This window comes from Chenopodium album, chromosome 23, assembly GCF_948465745.1.
Source record: "Chenopodium album chromosome 23, dcCheAlbu1.1, whole genome shotgun sequence".
NCBI classification, from domain to species: Eukaryota; Viridiplantae; Streptophyta; class Magnoliopsida; order Caryophyllales; family Amaranthaceae; genus Chenopodium; species Chenopodium album.
Window position 1 is genome coordinate 26,189,022 of NC_137856.1, and position 17,754 is coordinate 26,206,775.

Here is a 17,754-nt window from a genome sequence, read left to right on the forward strand (position 1 = left end):
TAGAGGACTATTTTAAAAGGTTAAAAATATTATTATTATAAAATGACTTTTTTTTTTCAAGTACAGTACTACAAATTATTATAGAGCTTAAATATTCATATTACCAAGTTTAATAGTAATTCAATGAAACAACAAACAAAAACTTTTTATTTAAAAAGTGTCATCCTTCTAATATTTTTTAAAGCAAAATCCTCAACTTCATAAACAAAGATGAATTTTAGGTTTTAGTTTGAAAATTGTGGTCTTTTACAAGGAAGAAAGTGAATATGTAAGGTTATAATTTTTTATTTTTAAAATTATGGGCCCCTGATTTTCGGGGGCCCTATTACGTGTGTAAGAAAAAACATGTCTAAAGACGGGCCTGAATTGTAGTGACTTACAGTTTGCTTAAAGAAACTACAATTTTGTTGAATTGAATGAAATGCATTATACTACCTCCGTTTCTTTTTAGTTGACACGTTTTCGTTTTTAGGAAGTTTCTTTTTAGTTGACACGTTTCCTTTTTGGGTAAATTTTTTACCTTGTATTTACAAGCTACCCCACTTGCTTTTTTCATTCTCTATCACTCTCTCTCCTCTCCTTAATATATGTGTCTAAATCAAACGCGTCAACTAAATAGAAACGGAGGAAGTACAAAATAATATGCATTACATGAGCAAACTTAAAATTAAGGTTAAATAAAAGTGTCTTAATATTGAAAAGTTTGTTGGTAAAGTGAGACATTTACTAGAGAAAACTTCAAAATGGTTTTCAAGAAAGACTGAAATTAAGGATTCATTATTTGTTGCATGTGAAAATTTTCGTTTTCCATTGACTAATTTACAAAATGAGTGATGACTGATGAGGTTACATCACTTACATGAGCTACATCTTATATATACACTAAAATCAAGTAAAATTTGTGACCATATAGAAATTATCATAACAACAAAAAACATAAAATCAATTTAGATGACACAAACTATTTGAAAATCGAGATTAAGAAATACTCTGTAGTTTAGATAAATATTCTGTAGTTTAGATAAATATTCTATAACAAAATCACACACATAAAATTTTCGTTTCACTCTATCATACCTGATATTTTGAAATAAATTTAGAAAGGAGATTGTTAGGTAATTCATTAAAAATACTAAAAAAAATATACTACATAATAAGCTGATAAGTGAGTCATTTGATTTAGAAGTATATTTAATTACATAGTATGTATAAAATTAATACGAAATACACTATCTCGATCTCAATTTAAGTATATACGGAGTAATAAAATGTCTAATTTGAGTATGATTCGAGTATGTTGAATTAACCATATTTGATAAAGGGTACTCATGTACAAGCATCACTATCTGTCTGTCCTAAACAAAGTCCTCTAATTGAAATCTTGCTGTAACTGACAAGATTGTTATTTGTTAGTGCTAAATTTCAAATTTGACACTATTAGTTTACCAATAGTAAAAAATGCAAATTACTTCTCCTAGTAGTAAAAAAATTTACTATAAACAAGACAAGGTAGTTGGATTAATGATCAAATCACATTTTCCCTCATTTTTAAGTAGCAGTTAGAGTCAAAAATCAAAGTAAGGGAAGTGGGTCCTACTTATAATTCTAATTTTTAATTTTTTAATTTTTTAATTTTTAGAAACCAAAATGATTATTGTCGTTCTTAAAAGGCTAACCCGTGATAAAACGGTTCTTGGGTAGCTTTTGTCCTTGGCACTCTCTTTTTGAATTTCAACTCTGAAGAAAAAAAGTGGGGCCCTTTCCTTTCTTTCCTCTCGTCACATGTATATTACTTCAACATTATGAATTCGAGGTCCCTCCATTATTAAACCGTTTGCATTTTTCATCAATATTATGCAGTAATTCTGGTTTTGTTCCCACCTGTCTATTAGATTACACTTGCATTACATTGGGGGGTTAAATTGGTCAATGTCACATTATATGTGCAATTATACATACACACTTGGGTGGACTTAGGTACATCTTGCTGATTTAGATAGCGTCTGTTGTAACACATGTAAGAAAGATTAACAAAAAAAACAAATTAGAATACACAATTTTATGTGATTTCATCAATATTATGCAGTAATTCTGGTTTTGTTTCCAACTGTCTACAAGTAAGCACTTGCATTACATGAGGTGGTTACATTGGTCAATGTCATAACATATATATACTTAGGCCTTATTTGTTTCAACTTATTTTTTGCTGATCTGATTTGATCTGGTCTGATCTGATTTGATTGCCTAATTTGACCAAACTTTGACCTTAAGTGTACGATAATCTATAAGAAAAAATATATCAAGTGGGATCTTGTTAGCTAGATTCGTAGTAGTGTGTAGTTTATTAATATGTAATTTTCACATTTTTTTTCATTACGAAATTAAAGATATTTAGCGATAAAAAAACCGTACATAAAACGATGTTCTAATTTAAACTTATTTTTTCTAATTTGAACTTATTTTTTCTGATCAGATATAATCTGAACTTATTTTTTCTGAAATAAATAAAAATAAATTGGACTAAACAAGGCCTTAGTTGTTTCTTATAAGTAGTTACTTCTTGCTGATTTAGAGAGTGTATGTTGTAACACTTGTAAAAATACACATATTTTGGTTATTTAGAGTGTATGTGTAACATGAGTAAGAAAGATACAATTTTGCTGATTTAGAGAGCATTTATTATTGTAAGAATATACATTTTTTGCTAATTTAATTAGAAAGCATGTATTATACAAAATTACAAAGTAACACTTGTAAGAATATAATTTTTTTTTGCTGATTTAGAGAGTGTCTGTTATAACACATATAGAAATAAATTTTGCTGATTTAGTGAGAGTCTATTGTAACATGTATACTAATACAAAGATTTACGACATACATGAAAAAGTTTTATTGATCTTAAACATATAACAAAGATAAAATTTCCGTCAAAAAAAAAGGGTTTTTCTACATGGTACCCTTAAGTTTTTGAGTTTTCAACCTTGTACCATCCTAAATTCAAATTTCTACAAGGTGACCTTGAGTTATTAGTTTATTTTACATTATACCCTTGAGTTTTTGGATTTTTCTATATGGTACCCTTGAGTAGTAAAATATATGACTCTAAATTAATTTGACTCAAACCAATACCATCTAAACGACTTATTTAGCACCCTCAAAGACACGACTAGCATGTTTATTGCAAAAAAAGGACTAATAATTTGAGTCCCCTCTAAAACAAGCTCTTGTAGTTAAAGCAGGAGCAAAATTTTTTTTTTTATCTTCCATCTCAACAATCATACAAAAGTTCCACTAAATAGCGAATAATGAAGATTGATAATTTCTCCATCTAATATAAATAGAAGTGGTGAATAGATCATTTAGATGGTGTTAGTTTAATTTGAGTCAAATAATGTTAAGCGTTATTTATTTTACAACTCAAGGGTATCATGTAGAAAAACCCAAAAACTCAAGGGCACCTTGTATAACTTTGGATTTAAAAGGGTATAACGTAGAAAACCCAATAACTCAGGGGTACCATGTAGAAAAACCCAAAAAAAAAAAGATAAAGTTATAAACAAGGCTTGACTTATTCAGTGATTAGACTATTATTATTATTATTATTATTATTTTTTAACAAAGGGAACAAACAAATAAAGAAAACTAAAAGATATGAAAAAGTAAATCCCTGCGCCGAGCAGCTGTAGCGAGAGAATGCCGTAACTGAAACCCGAGTGACCTTATGTATATGACAAGTAGTAAATGAAGATAACAGACCCTGAATTTCCTGCAGAATCCAAACAACTGAAAAATCTGGAGACCCACGATCCAGAAGTAACTGAGGAATCCTCAGACAATCAGTGTGAAGGCAGATACTAGTAAAACCCCTTTGCCGAGCATGCTTAAGCCCATAAAGACAAGCTAAAAGCTCAGAATGAAGAGCAGAGCTAGCCATGCAAGCCCTAGCGCCACCTCCCAAATCCCGGGAAGAAGAAGCCTCACGAAAGCACCAACCTGTACCAGCATTAAAAGTCCCCTACTCCCAGGCACCATAAAAAAGGATCAAGACCTCAAAGGAAGCATGAAAATCTCCCCGAATGGCCCTACTAAGAGGAGGAGTAGTGAACCCAAGAGGAGAAATAGAAGAAGAGCTTAAAACTTCAAGAGCCTTCTTACTACGGAAACACCAATCAGAGGCCAAATCTAGCATAGAGTTAGGAGAGTACACCGCCGATCTGAATCTAGTACTGTTCCGAGTTAACCAGATTTAGATCGCTTCTTCGGTACATGTTGGGCTATCTGATTAGACTATTGTTTAAGATGTTAACATGACTTATGTTCACTTCATTATTTTAACTAGTACGTAGTATAAACTTAGTTGATTTTATCATAATATGTTCGAATTTGTCTAAACTTATTCAAACTTATCAGTTTTTATTAAAACTTATTTTAAGTGAACTTATGTAGCTTTTATTAATAATTATGAAAAGTTAATAATCATTTTGTTGAACTTACCATGTTGTAAGTGGAATAAAGGCAAACAAAACAAGGCCAAATATTAGAACGACTTCGGGTAAAGATCTTATGAGCTTTTTTAATTTACAAGTGTCTCTCTGGAAAATAATGCACAATAAAAATTATAAAATAAGGCCTTGTTCATTTCACCTTAATAAAATAATATTCAGTAAAAATAATTTCATTTCAGTAAAAATAATTTCACTTCAGTAAAAATAATTTCTGTACAGCAAATATAATTTCAGTTAAGTAAAATACATTCAGCTCAGTAACATTAATTTCAGTTCAGTAAAAATCAGTAGCTTTAAAGAAAAAATAAGACAAAATCAATAAAAATAATTTTAGTCCAGCAAAAATAATTTTAGTTCAGTAAAATTAGTATTAGTCCAGTAAAAATTATTTAAGTTCAGCAAAAATAATTTCAATTTAGTAAAAAAAAAAAAAAAATCATTTCAGCAAAAATAAGGTGAAGTGAACGGGACCTAAAGTTAAGGTCTAGCTAGTGAGAATCATTCTCCTTAAATCACCTTTGATACTATCACAACCTTCTAAATTCCCATCTTAATAAATTTAGACACTCGCTCATATAAATAAATATTTATTTCCAAAATATAATTTTTCCCGTTTTCGCAAATTTTAAGATGCACCATGGTGCACCTAGAAATAGGTGCACCACGCCTATACTTTTTAACATTTAGTAAAAATCCGAACAATGCAAATTTTGAACATGTAGTAAAAACATCTGAACATCGCAAATTTTGAACATTTAGTTAAAAAATTTGAACAATCGCAATGCATCACGTCTATACTTTTGAACATTTAGTAAAAAAATCTGAACAATCTTGAATTTTGAACATTTAAATTAGTAAAAAAATCTGAACATCAAAAATTTTGAACATTTAGTACAAAAATCTGAACAATCACAATGCACCACGCCTATACTTTTGAACATTTAGTTAAAAAATATGAACAATAACAAATTTTGAACATTTAGTAAAAACATCTGAACAATCGCAAATTTTGAATTATTACGAGTCAGACAAATTTTGAAAGAAGTTTGTCTGACTCGTAATAATTTAATAATATAAACTGAACATTTAGTGTATACAACATGAACATTTCTTTATAAACTATGTACACAAAAATTGCATGTTTATGTTCAATTTTTGTGACGTGCTCATATTTTCTTACTAAATGTTCATTTTTTAAATGTAAAATGTTCAAAGGTATAGACGTGGTGCACTTATTTCTAGGTGCACATAATACTAATTGATGTTAGTTGTATGTATTCCAGACTGGCAATCGAGTTGGGCACGATTATTCCAGGTCCACTTGCGGGCCGGGTTTTGATTGGGTCAATATGAGATTCGGGTAATGCTCGTGTCAATAGATAATCGGTACAATTTAGGTTACAAGTTCAGACTTTAAATCAAGTTAGGTTCAGGTAATTTTGAGACAATTATTTCGGATCGAGTTGAGTATTCGATAAAAACTTCAGATCATGTTTGTATCAGGTCAGTTTAGATTGTGACATTTAGAGTTAGGTCCTTTCTAACTTTGGTTAAGATTGACTTTTGGTTAAGTTTGAATTGGGTCAAATGGAGTCGAGACCTTTGAAAATTTAGGTATTTCTAGTTTTACCTTGTACCCCATCATTGTTTTCATAATCAATGAAAGGGAATAAGCATTATGTGTAATTCTACACCTACATATTACATTTTAAAAGATGAAAATAAATTGAGCCGGTGTAATTTAAATCAATTTATTCAGATTAATCCGGCTTAGTTCATTTTTAGTCTGAAAATTTCGAAGATTGAAAATTTTCGGTTATAGTCAATAACTTCGTACTTCGGGCTATTTGGTTATAATTGTATAGGTTCACTTTGGGTTAGGTAAATTCAGGTTATGTCAATTCAGGTGCCTCGTTAAAAGCTTGTCAAATCCAATCGGGTCAGGTCAGATTTTGGTTCAAGTCACTTTGTGTTTCCGGTCGTTGTTTTTGGTCTAGAATGAGTCTTGGAATTGGTATTTTAGGTTGGATATTCAACTATTAAAAAAAAAAAAAAAGGTTGGATATTCATGGTTGGATTAGTTATGCTAGGTCTATGTATATTCACATTTATATTTTTATACAGCGAAGAGACACAAAATAAATATAGTATTCCCTCCGTTTTTTTTATATGCATCACTTTGACAATTACACTATTCACATTCCATGGTTGACTTAATTTTTTCACCTCTAAAAAATGAATAAATATTATTATATTATATATCATTAGATTCGTTATAATGTCTAGTTTCATAATATAATTTTGTTACAATTTTTATTCGAAGGAATCCCAATTAAATATATTTATGGTCAAAGTAGCGTCTCGTCAAATGTACCGGTCAAACTGATGTATATAAAAAAAAAAACAGAGGGAGTACTTGATGTCTTCATGTATATATACTTTGTATATTTTTAATCTTAACACTGGTGTACTCTAGTAAAAAAAAACATGTCAAACTATTCATAGCAGTTAATAAAAGAGACAAATAAAGATTTCAATCACGGTGGGTTTTATTCGAAGGAATCCCAATTCGAAATCATCATGTATAGTCAATCAATCAATAGTTATATATTTTGGATTGGAAATGACTCAAATGAGCTATTATTAGCAGCTCTCTTGTTCGGTTGTTCGTTCCCTGCAGTGTATGAGAAAGTCCTAATGCATACTTGCATAGGAGGATGACAAAATTTTAAATATTGACAATTTGCCATATGTATAAGATAACACTAAATATATACATGTAGATAGTACCGTTAATATGTTTCTAAAGTTCCAATAATACAAGTAATGAAGTAAATGATGTAATACATTGAGTGCTTGTTTTGTTCATGTAAGAATTTGATTTCCATTGGAAATTTTACATCATGGGACTAATATCCGTTTCGTAAATCATGGTAAATGCGCAAATTAAGTTTGGTTGACATAAGGAAATTTATAATTAATTCCCGTGAATTGGCATAGGCATTTTAATTATCAAAGGGGTCTCGTCAAAAAAAATTATCAAAGGGGAGTTGGTGAATTATTTTCCAAAATTCATGGAAATTACAAATTCATAATATTATAATTTCACCCATTTTCTTTATTTTGATCAAAAATTTAAATTAAACAACAGGGGTAATCGTAAGTTCGTGATTGTTGAAAAAAAAGTCACGCTAGAGAATTTGTATATATATTTTTTTTTATTGTTAATCAACTTCATGTGTAGGTTTTGTTTGTTGGAATTGTGTTTTAAAATGGGTACATTGTGAGCACAATGCACTCATTTGCACTATCTAAGTTACAATATAATTAGGCTAGCCTATTAATTTAGCCATGAATTTGAAAATTAAACTTGCTCATCCTACATTTGATCATGTGAGTATGTGACTTACTTTAACATTGAATCCCCACAAGAATAAGTAGTAGCAATGATTGTGTTTGGTTATAGAGAATATCTACTTCACAAGTTCTATTACTTCTACAAGTATATCTTTTATGTATGTGTTTTGACTTACAAATGGAAGAGACAATACTTTTCTTTAGACGAAATGATAAGAGTACTTTTGTTTGGTAAAATGTGTTGAAACAATTTCTTTCATTCGAGGAAGGGACACAACACAACTCTATTAATAGAATAATAGATAATATCCCTCCATTTTTTTTTATGTTCCTATTTTAGTCGATGTGCAATATTTTATCATTTCAATATTGCATATAAGTAAAAATTATAAAATTTTAATATTATAAAAGTATTTAATAAGACGAATTAATATAGAATCAATATAACTATAGTTGTCCTTCTATATTGATATTATTTAATTAGAAAATTCCTTTAAATTGTGAATGTTTACAAAATTGCAATATTATATAGTACCTCGATCCGTTTCTTATTTTTTGCAACTTTGGATTATTTTATAGGAAAAATACACTTTAATAATTCCAACTATGGATGATTTACTTTTAATAATCCCAACTAAGGTTTATTATCTAATAATCTCAACTATGCTAGCTGTTTACCTCCAATAGTCCCAACCGATCAACACCAAGTCAATGACCTGTTATACCAGGTAATCATGACATGTGTCAACATGAGATTGGCAAAAAAAAGCAAAAAATTCCCAGCCACCTTCCCACCACTGCCAAACCCTAGCTCCTCCCCTTAACTCGCCTGAAAACGGCCGACCACCTTCTTAACCACCACATCGGTCGACCGACTCTTTACCACCTTATCTGACCACCTACAAACCACCCACAAAGACCGCCCTGACCCCAAAAACCACCAACACGAGCCTCAATACTAGGTCTTCTCCTTTCCTCCGTCGCCAAAACCGCCCCTCCTTCCTTCTCCCACCGTCAAAATGACCAATTTCGAGGGTGGGGAAAGGGAAGAGGGGAGATTTTGCGACGAAAGAAGGAAAGGGTGCTTGATTTCAAGAGACTGGTTGGTGGTTTTAGGATCGAGGTAGGCTGGGTAGGTGGTTTTAGGGGTCGGCGGTGGGTTAGGTGGAGTGCTAAATGGTCGACCGACCAATTTTTGGTGGTTAAGGGGGTGGCCGATCGTTTTCTGGCGAGGTAAGGGGAGGGATTAGGGTTTTCGATGGTGGGAAGGTGGTTGAGAAAATTTTGGTTTTTTTTTGGGCCAATCACGTGTTGACACGTGACTATTAACCCCCCCCCCCCCCACCCCCAAAAAAAAAAAAGCTCTTTCAGCAGCTTACTGGTCGTTGGGACTACTTTAGGCAAACATACCCAATAGTTAGGATTGCTAGATAATAAAGCTTAGTTGGGATTATTAAAAAGAAATCGCTCACAGTTGGGATTATTAAAGTGTATTTTTCCTATTTTGTATCTCACAGATAATACCTCAAAGTTGCAAAAAATATAATACGGAGGTTGAGCGCGGGGAAATTAGGTCGTTGACTAACCTCCTCACGGCCAAACAAAATTTATTATAATCCTAAACTAACCCCTAAACAAGTCTAGTGGTAAGTTCGGAGTCGAACCACAAGGAACGGTAATGTTGGATTGTTCTCGATCTAATGCTTAAGCTATGCCGAAGTCGGTTTATGGATAGTGGACACTACAACTACACTAACACACATATAAAGATCAAGATATTATAAAGTCTACTAGGGGAAAAGTTCCACTTTGAATAATTAACAAGTTAATGGGAATCGATTTGATAATCAATCATGCAAAGAAAGAATTAAAATGAGAATTAATTACACTCAAGAGTAATCTCTCAAATTCCTAGCCTAGATCCCTCATTGACTAGGTGCATAGAAGAAATTTACCCAAAATGCAATCAAATATATAAATTCTAATTCACAATCCCTTGTCAAACTAGAACTAACATGCAATTAAGTTTGCTATCTTGGGAGATCAATCCAATCTAAAACAAACAACATGCCATCATCAATTCAATCAATTTAATCACACAATTATCATCAAATTTATCTCAAGTAACTCAATTAACCATACCAAAGCTTCACTCAACACCTAGTAGAATGAAATCTACTTAAACATGATTAACAAAGCAATTAATAAAGCATAAAGAGAGAAGAGAGTAAGAAATGCTCATTGATATAAAATGGAGATCTTCAAATCATCAAATTCCTCCTTTGATTATCCAAAATCCATGAAAACCATTGTTTCTCTCACTTTCTCTCTCCAAAATTTGAGAGTTTCTCTCTCCAAAAACCTAAAACTAACCTAAAACTACTGAAAATATGAATCCCCCCCCTCTAAAATGAGCAAAAAATCTATTTATAGCCCTTACTAAATTGCCTAGGAAGCTCCGCAAAAGTCGAGCAGCGCGTAGAGGAGCGGGCGTGCACCCCCTCAGGAGCGGGCGCTCCAAACTTTCTGCCAAACCTTCTGCCAAACTTCAAAATTGCAAACCCTGTTAGGAGCGGGCGTGCGGCCTTGAGGAGCGGGCGCTCCTGGCTGCGGACTGGGCAAACTACTCAGCTTCAAATGAGCATATCTCCCACGTTTTACATCGGAATTGAGCATATGACCTGTCGTTGGAAAGCTCTCAAGATAAGCTTTCATCTCCAATTGGAATCGCCCCAAAATGTTTTGTAGATCAAAAGATATAGGCGTTTGAAGTATGATCTTTGCAAATCAAGTGCACATTTCTTCATTACTTGCTCTTTTATGTTTTATATTTCTTCAATCTTGAGCAATGAACTTATCCAAGTGTTCCTAAACATAAGAGTAAACCAATAAAGTTTAATCTAATGTCATAAGCCACCAAAATATGCAAGAAAAGCCAAAATTGAGCAATAACGACATTTCACACATAAACATGACAAATGTAGTAAAACGTTATTAAAACCAAGTAAAAAGATAGAAAAACTATGAAAAACTAACTAGAAAACTCCTAAAAATAGCGACATAAATGACACTTATCAGAGGTTGTGTCTTTTTTTTTTTTTTTTTTTTTTTTTTTTTTTTTGAATAAACAAAAGCAATATTAATGTTGGAATTATTCAATTATCTGGATAGAACGTTATTCAATTCTTCTTCGTCTTTTTCATGTTTTGTTCCTATATCCATAAGATTTAGGGCCTATTCTCTTCAGCTTATTTTCAGTTCAGTTCAGTTCAGTTAAGCTCCAATAAGTTCAATTCAGTTCTTATCTTAATTTTCTTCTCTCATAGAATATTCAGTTCAGTTCAGTTCACTTCAGCTCCAATAAGTTCAGTTCAGTTCAGGTTCAGTTTAGTCAATCAGAAAAGGCCCTTATTGACTATTGATCGTTAGCACTAATCGTTCTTAAGTGTAGGATTCTTTGTAGTTTGTACGCCAAATATATATTAATCAAAGCCTTGATCGGCCGAAGGGAAAAATAACCTTACAAGGAAAGTGTTATTTGTACGCGCCTAGGTTTTAATGTTTGATTTGTTTTTCTAGTCATATTTTTCCAACAATTAAGGGCCTGTTCTCATACGTTGAAATTCAGTTCAGTTCAACTCCTAATTTCCTTCTCTTATAAAATATTCATTTCAGTTCAGTTAAGCTGAGTTTAGTCAATGAGAACAAGCTCTAATTATTAAATGTTTCATGCAAAACTAATACTTTTGCTGTCTAAACATCCATGAATGTCATTTTAGCCCGTCCCCAAATTATTGTATTATCATTATATTCATTAAATCACATTTTCCAATCCATTCAACCTATGTATTGTGGTCACCATCACTGACTAGTTCATTCTATTTTTTTTTCTCCTTCTTCTGTTATGTGATAAAAGGGCTATCCATTGATTACTCTCTTTCTCCATCAACTTTTTATTTTTATCTTCTCACTATATATCAACAATAACTTACACTACTCTATCATCTACGTACTCTTAGCTTATTTCAATAGATCAGACAATCACTTAAGAATAAAAGTACTTTATTTTGTAAATTGTACTTATATTTTTGTTAATTGTTGTTGTCTTTCATTTTCTTTCCATCACTACGCCTCTTAAGTTGAGCCATGACTCATGAGGATATGTGAAAATGTGATATTATTTGATTTTCTTAAACATATACTAATTTTCAAGATTGTGGTGAATCTATGTATCATTTGTTACATGTATTGGAAAAAATTATAGGTAGTATCATTTGTTTAATTTGTATCAAGTAGTGATTGTAATTTTTTAGGAAACCTCATCTCATTTGATTATGAATGTTCTAATCTTATCTAATCTTATTTTGTTTAATTTGGTTTCCTTATTTGACTATACTTTGAGTATATTTCTACGTTAATCTTTAAGAAAAAGTGTCAAATTATACGATGTTAGATTCTCATTATTTATTTAAAGATGTAGATAATTAACTATCAAATAAAAAAAATATATATGGCACGATTTTATTAAACAAATAATTGCTTTGATAAATTGAACAAGACGACGTATTAGCCCAAATTAAAATAAAATAAATTTGTACACTAGTGTGAAATTGTGTATGAACAAATGACCTATGAAGCAGTTTAGTTTCCCATGAACCTTGTCTAGAGACAAAAACTAAAATGAAACAAGAATTTCTTGATCTTAGAATCAATGATGAAAGTTTACACAATTATATGATCTACTATATACAAATAACCACCCTATTAATAGTTATAATTATAAGCAACTATGACTATATATGCATTACAAATTCTTTAATTTGTGTTATTTTTATGTCTTTTTTTTTTTGACAATAGTGTTATTTTTATGTCATCACATGCATACTACATACAAATAAACATGCATAATAATCACTCATAATGAAATCACTCAATCCATGTCATGCATTCCATTCCAACAAAATGCATTGATCTTCCTTTTTAAAATCAATTTCTTTTGCTTTTCTATTTGTGTAGATGTATAAAGAACACGAAGAGCAATGATATACAACGAGTTTTTATCTACGTTATTAACTAAACTTTTTGGGATCTTATCAGCTAATTAAACTAACAAACATCCACATAAATCCAAAATTTCTATATTACAAAGTTTGGTAAAGAGATAAGTATCGAGTTAACACGTTTTATCCATCATAATGCTACCATACATAACATCATGCAACTTCCTTATACTTACAAGAAAATGTTTAAAAAAAATGTCATATAATTGCTGAAGTATCACATGAAAATCCACATGGTGCATGGAAAATGACTGAAAATGAGAGGAACATAAGAGGAAGGTAGGAAAGGGAAGTTATCTATCATCAAATGCATGCATCATCTAACCTAAATAATTTTGCATTTAATTTCATGGAATTGCTTTCTAACAAATACAATACCACATGGTATTTCCAGTCCTTATTCTAGCAATTGAGGTTTAGTGTGAGTTAAAGGAAAGGTATAAAAAAGGGCAAAAGGTGTTGATGTTTTAGCTACTTTGGAAAGCATCTTACTTGAAATTTGCCTCCCCTTTGCTCTTTTGTCTTCCTTTCCTTAATTTCTCACGTTTCTAGCCTTTTCTTTTACTAGTATGTAGCTTGTTACTATTGTTTTAGTGCATAAAGCTCACTAACACCATATTTAAATTCGCCTTTCTAGTAGGCTTTACATTTACATTATGGATTTACTGGTCGGAAATTTTTAATTTTCGAAAAAGGCAAAAACACTAAAGATAGTGAAAGCCAGTCATTAGCCGTATTTGGTAAATAAGGGTTAGAAGCGTGTAAAAATTGACTTATAATTGCACCAAAATGGTACATTAAAATAAATGTTTGCGACTTTAAACTCAATTTTGTTGGAATATAAACAGCTTGAAATTTGTTTGGATCAAACCTGACTCCTTTCTTCACCAAATATACCTATTTAAATTCTATTGCAATTGAGGTAATCAACTTGTTCATATAAATTTTGTCATTGATCAACTCATCACCACTACCAATAGTCATATACTTCGTACAAAACAAAATATCCAACATATAGACCTTATAAAATATGCAAAAGAAAATACTGTTCTTATGAACAGTTCTTTGTGGTGCTATTACAAAGACACCCCTACATTTAATGAATTGCCGAAATTGCCCTTGCTTAGCTTTGTGCATTTGCTTGCCATCTGTATTGGAGAATACAGTTGTTTCTTCAGGCCTTAGCTTCCTTTGACTGCCAGCTAAGGTGGGTTGAAGCTTGGCTGCTCTTTCTCATTTCCTCAACTCATTCACCGACTTCATTCGCTTTCTGCCAGAAACCTAGAGAGAGAAACCTTCGACTCCTTCAGCAATCACCGATCATCCATTCGATGATGATTATGGGGCTTCGGTTCTTCTTTAGGGTAAGATCTTTATCCTTTTTATAAGCATCTAATATCAATTTGACAATCTAGGGTATAGCTATAATTTTATAGAAGTCCACTAATCCTTTTTTGTGCTATGTTTTTTTTGGTAATTCTTCTTAATTAATAATCTGAATTTCGATTGAATCGAAGGTAATTCTTCTTAATTAATTTTCTAAATTTTGATTAGAAAATCGAACTATTTCTTGATGAAGAAGTGCTGATGGAATTTCTCGAACTTTGATGGAATTTCTGGTTGTTCTTCCTCTGTTTTCTTTTATGTGCAGGATGAACACCCTTGCCCCCAACATTAATGTTTGGTACGAACTGGAAATTATGAGGTTTTTTTACATCGTCAAAGAAAACCTGACCTTGTTCTCAAGGTTCGCAAACTCTAATCCTTAACTCTACGATTTTATTGCTTTCTTGCTGTGATTGAGTTCGTCTTTGATCTTATGTTAGCATTTGTTTGCTTTGATTTAAGATTAAATGTGTCAAATTATCAAGGTAATTTCCTCTAATTCTCTACTATTGCATGTTTGAAATGGGTTTTTTTTTTCTTTTTTTTTTTGCGGGTTGCTAATTCTTCTTTGCGTAATTTGTGTGTTAATTTTTCCCCTTTGTTCTGAGAATTATACATGGAGATTAGTTTTTTTTTCTTTTTTCTTTTAGTGAAAAGGATGATATTTGGTGGCTTGGATATTAACTTGAGTCATGAGAATGAATAAGGTTTAGTGGATTAGTTATGTGGACTTTGTCATGGAGTATGAAATTTTAGGCTGCTTACATGAGAATTTTGGGGTAGGTGACCACCTTTTTGGTCTGTGTTAAGTGTATTTCTTTGTTGGTTGTAAGGAGGATGGGGTGGGGTGGTTTGGAGGTGGGGGTGGATGGTGACTGTAAGGAGAAGGGGGGTTCTACACCAAGTCAATTGGCTCACTTATTAGGTTGCAAATGGTAGCTACCTGAATCGATGGAAATTGACAGTCGAATTGCCTCTTTGTATAGCACTAATGTGCATTAAGTGTTGTCTCTGAGGAAATGATTAGTGTGACAGGTGGTTATGATGTAGCAGCAGCAACAATTAACATAGCATTAATCGCTTTTCTATAGCATTCTAATTTTGTTTAATTTGGGTTGTAAATTCAATTTTAGGATTCGGATAATCTCAGAGAAGCTCTCAAGTACTCTGCTCAAATGCTTACGGAGCTCCGAAACTCTAAACTTTCTTCTCCTCATAAGTATATCGAACCGTGTGAGTAATTTCTTGCTTTTATGATTTTTTACAGATGTTCATAATAATATTTTTCTGATTTTTTTATATGTGTTTTGGAAGCTATGAGAGCTTTAAACGAATTAAGGAAGCTGGAATTGTTCTTTAAAGATGAGAGCAGGCATGGCTTTTCAGATTTTGATCTTTACGAACTTATTCAACATGGTAGCAACGTGCTACAGAGGCTGTAAGTTTTAATCTGCAATCTCAATTTCATAGTTAATCTGAGTTGGTGAGCTTTGTTTTGACGAATGGTTTGGGGAGTTCTCTGATTGGTGAACCTTGTCAACTTCTGGTAATCGTTTGATCCAATTGTGGATGCTATTTCCTTTCCTTAGTATACGTTACACATATTATTAGGCTATATGCTCACTGATCAGGGGTTTTTTGTGGCTGGATAATAAGCCTTAACCTGATGTTTATTTGGTTTTACACTCGTGGTTGGAATTTGGAGTTAAGATTTTAGGTGTTCTTGGTTGTTGTGCGTCTTGTTTCTGAATTAGCACCTAAACCGTTGCATTCAACTTATTGATTTGCTTACAAAGCAAAGTTTTTTTTCAATTATGATAGATTCTTTGTTTTCCTTTCCTTTTTCTATCAAAGGCATGAAGGATATTCACATATTTTGTCAAGCTTCACTCTGAATTTTGGACTTTGACACCTTACTGCATATTGTTCAGAGTAAATTTCTTGCTCAATAACCCAAAATGAATCTCTAATTAGCGCTTTTCTTGTTTTGTTGAGAGCTAAAGGCGAGACCTTTGAAGAAGTACGCTCCACCCTTTTCATTCTATCATTATTGTAATTAATTAATGGGTTTTAATTTTGAGATTATGTAATCTAAGGTTAATTACGATTTATTCTGAAAGGATGGGGTTAGTTCACAAAGACCTAGGTTTTGATTTTATGAAATTAGCAATTTTAGGATTTTTTTAGCAGTAAAATGACAACTTAAAATTATGGGTTTTGGGAATTTGGTTGAAATTCCATATTTTCAATTGGCCTTTGACTTTAAAAATAAATGTTGATGTTGCTGATTTTAAATTGATGAATGTATGTATATTCACCTGGTTTTGATCTACAGGTTTCCCAAAATGAGAAAGTACGAGGCATTAATCGTCTCAAAGAGGAGCCTCCCCCGGCGCTGGGTTTTGCTGTACGTACTGTGCAGGGAGGGGGCGTGGTGGTTCAGATAGGCAGCAGGTTCTGGTATGTGAGAAGTGCAAGAAGGTGGGACACGAGACCACCAAGTGTTGGTCCGATAAAATCTGCAGTTTCTGTAAAAAAAGGGGGGCATGAAGAGAACCGTTGCTATGATAAATATGGCTGGCCGGAAGGGACTGCTGGCAGTCCGGGGGGGGGGGGGGGCAGCCTTCGGCAGGTCGTGGGGGTCCCGTGAAGGCTAATGCGGTTGCAAGTGGTGGCTCGAACTCAGAGGACACAAGTTCTTTTGCTTCGGGTCGGTTTTTGGGTTTATTTGTTCGATTGTTTTTCGATTTTTAATGGGTTTATTCGTTCTATTTAATTTCGTTTTTTGGGTTGAATTTTAGTGCCCTCTTCGATTGTGTGGTGGTTTTTTTTTGGGTTGAATTTGAGTGATTTATGTTTTTTGGGTCGATTTTTTATATTGTTAGTAGCATTATTGTCTGATTTGTAACAGAATTGTTGATCTCCAGGTACAATTCTATCTCCCCTTTCTCTTTCTTGTTCTAATTGATTCCATTTTCATCTAACCTTTAATATGAATGTCTGTGTTTTTTTGGTTTTGTTTTGTTTATTTCTCCTCTATTTTCCTTTTTTTTTTTTTCTCATCCTCCAGTTTCTCTGTTTTTTTTCTTCTAAAATAGGCGGAAGGAGTAAGACGGAGCAAGGTTTGGTGGATTCGAGTTTGAGGTGAAGAAACTCAGATATTATTGCATGGTCAATTTGTTTTTAATTTATTTATTTAATTTCTAGAATGTAATGATTTATTTATGATCTGTGCTGTGATTTGTGTGTTATTGTTGATGGTTGTTTGTGTTTTGTGGAATTGATGGAATTTTAATTTGATTGATTGAGAAACAAGCTCAGTTGATGTTAGGCTTTTTTTTTTTTTTTTTTTTTTTTTTTTTTTTTTTTTTTGTCAAATCTGAAGTGTTTTTAGTAAATTGGTAAATAAATTGGTGAGAGTTTTGAGTGGTAATTTTACACATTGA

At 32.2% G+C, this 17,754-nt stretch overlaps 2 long non-coding RNA genes across 2 annotated transcripts; both read left to right on the plus strand.

Moving 5' to 3' along the window:
* The first annotated feature begins 14,141 nt into the window (after positions 1-14,141).
* On the plus strand, positions 14,142-16,492 carry LOC145608000 (uncharacterized). The gene is made up of 4 exons (XR_014105693.1): positions 14,142-14,286; positions 14,574-14,669; positions 15,442-15,541; positions 15,623-16,492. It is a non-coding gene; the product is annotated as an uncharacterized LOC145608000 (long non-coding RNA).
* Positions 16,493-16,931: 439 nt separating this feature from the next.
* LOC145608001 (uncharacterized) lies at positions 16,932-17,666 on the plus strand. The gene is made up of 2 exons (XR_014105694.1): positions 16,932-17,018; positions 17,407-17,666. It is a non-coding gene; the product is annotated as an uncharacterized LOC145608001 (long non-coding RNA).
* Positions 17,667-17,754: the final 88 nt, after the last annotated feature.